We start from the raw sequence: 2,901 nt of genomic DNA on the forward strand, positions 1-2,901 counted from the left end.
TTGACTTAGTTATTTGCAACTTTCTTCTATTAAAAATCAGAACATTTTTCACGTCATTCAAAAAGCTTGGCACTTAACTGGGACTTAAATGAATACTCATAAACAGCAAAATTTATCCATTTATTTAAAACTTATTTCCTGTCTTTAATCCATTTTTTGAAAAAAAATTGTCTAGAAATATACATATATATAAATCCCTGCAAAATATGTTAGTCTCTCATTTCCCCATCTTGTTCCTCTTCAATACCCCTGATATAAAGGACGTTATCACACCAGACTAAAACTCCACCCAGATGTCCAGACAGTGCTCCCTCTGTGTGTGTGCACGTAGCCATCTGTCTATACCAGGTAGCCTGTGTACTCCATTCTCCACTTAAGTGGCACCATTACTTCCCGTTAAGCCATCAATGAAAGGTTTGGGGTTCAAGGGAAAACTCATCTCCACTCCAAGCAAGGCCACTTACGCCTCATGGTGTCCATCCTTCATGACTGGAGTCTTTAATTTTTTGAATTGTTTTCCTTGTCAGACTTACACATATTTTGTATAGGTGGCTCCTTGACCCTTTAGCATGGTTAATATTCATGTGAATGACTTAATTTTTTTTCTAATACAGTTTTCTAATGGATTGCTATAAAATAAGGGAATGATGCGCTCAATCCGTCCATAATTCTACAGTCTTCCTTCAATGCCTGATCTGCTGGGCTAGAACCAGTGGTTTTGGCTTTAAACAAAATCAAATTTACAAGATACATTTGGCCAGCACCGAGTTAGCTCTGAAGGAGGGAATGAATCAGGCAACATAGCGTGCCTAGTCCAGTTCTGGATGGCTGATGACGCCCAGACACATTCATCAGCATGCCTGCCCTGATGTAAGAAATGAGGCTCCATGGCTTCAGACAGTCTTAATTAAAGCAAGCCATCAGACCTGGGAAACCTTCAGCTGCATCTCATTAATTTCAGGTTACACATAAGTTAAGGATTGCTCCATAATGAATTTCAACCGTGAGTTACAGATGTTCAGTTTGTTAGAGTAAATTTAGCGGGTCTCTAGCATAGATGCACTGAGTTAGTATAACAAGGAATATTTGACAAGAGTCCAAATTTGCAGGCATCCTTAGGGCTAATAGATACCACAGGTAATAATGCTTCCTCTCCAATTTCTGCCTTTATTTGGCCTATATTTAGTCCAATATGTTAGATCAAATCATTAAAATTCATGACATTCACTTGGTTATGGCATATTATCATCTTGATATATCACTGGATCTGATTTCCTTGTAGTTTATTAAGAATGTTGGGGACTATGGGCATGATGGATATTAATTTTACAGTTTTTTGGTAATAATGTTGGTTTTGATGTCAGGGTAAAACTGTCCTCGTAAAGTAAAAAGTACTTCCTCCTCTTCTGTGTTCTTGAAAACGTTATGAAAAATTGGGGCTACTCTTCCCTAACTACTCAACTGAATTTACCGATGAAATAAGTTGGATATATAGTTTTCTTTGAGGAAAGGTTTTGACTAATAATTCCATTCTTTTGGGGCACCTGGGTGGCTCAGTCAGTTAAGCACCTGACTTCAGCTCAGGTCATAATCTCAGAGTCCTGGGATCAAGCCCCACATGGGGCTCCCTGTTCAGTGGGGAGCCAGTTTTCCCCTCTCCTTCTCACTTTGCCTGCTTGTACTTTCTCTCTCTCTCTCTCTGTCAAATAAATGAATTAAAAAAAAAACAACTTTAAATAAATAAATAATTTGGTTGTTTTATAGATATATGGCTTGCCACATATAATTTTTTTACTAGTCTGCTTTGATTTTTTTATGTCATTTATTTAGTTTAAATTGTCAAATTCATTAGCATAAAGTCCCTCATGTACTTAATGTCTGTAGGAGCTAGAGCTTTATGTAATATTTTATAAATATTAATCTACTTTTATTTATCTAGGTAGTGTTTCCTATCAACATTTTTAACCTTTCAAAATATCAAATTTTGATTTATTCTATTTTGTGCATTTTTTTAAACTGTTATTCTTACCTATTCTCTTATTTCTATTTTTTTAAATCTTTTTGGCTTTATTCTGTTCTTCCTCTCCTAGGTTCTCATAGAAAAATCTTTCTTTAGGATCTTATTTATTAGAGAGTATGTGTGAGTGGGTGGAGGGACAGAGGGGAAGGGAGAAGGAGAGAATCTCAAGTAGACCCTATCCTGAGCCCCAGGCAGGGCTTGATCTCATGACCCTGAGATCATGACCTGAGCAGAAACCAAGAGTAGGACACTCAACTATCTGAGCCATCCAGGAGCCACCCAGGAAAAATCTTTGGTCATTGATTTTATAACTTTCTCTGCCTATAGGCATTATAAATGTGTCTATAAGCTGTAGTTCAGTGGTATCGCCCAAGTTTGATAATTTATATTTTCCTTTTCATGTAATTCAATATATCTTGTAAGTTCAGTTATATTTTCTTGTATGACCTATGGATTATTTAGTAGAGTTTTATTAAATGTTCAAATATTGGGGTTTTTTTTCCTGGATATTGAATTTATATTCATTTCTAACTTAATTGTTTTGATTTTTTTTGGTAAAAATTTCAATCTTGAAGTTTATTAGATTACATCTTTATAAATTTTAAATATGCAATGTAAGAGCTTGTATATGTATAAAAAAATTATAGCCTAAAATAGAAAGTGTGGTAAGTGTTCAGTGTATACTTAAGAGAATATTTCTTCTGTACCTTTCAGTGTAATATTTTTAAACATCAATTAAGTCAGTTTTCATAGACTTATTCATGTATTCTCTACTCTAATTTTGTCTACTTCTATCATTTATGAAGAGAGAGGAGTTAAACGCTCCACCTATAATTTTGGAGCTGTCAATTTCTGCCCCAAGAGCTATCTGGTTTTGATTC

The 2,901-nt window shown here is 35.1% G+C and overlaps 1 pseudogene; it reads right to left on the minus strand.

The window, feature by feature from the left end:
- Positions 1 to 209: 209 nt before the first annotated feature.
- LOC123937508 lies at positions 210 to 439 on the minus strand (annotated as a pseudogene).
- Positions 440 to 2,901: the final 2,462 nt, after the last annotated feature.

This window comes from Meles meles, chromosome 2, assembly GCF_922984935.1.
Source record: "Meles meles chromosome 2, mMelMel3.1 paternal haplotype, whole genome shotgun sequence".
Taxonomy (NCBI): domain Eukaryota; kingdom Metazoa; phylum Chordata; class Mammalia; order Carnivora; family Mustelidae; genus Meles; species Meles meles.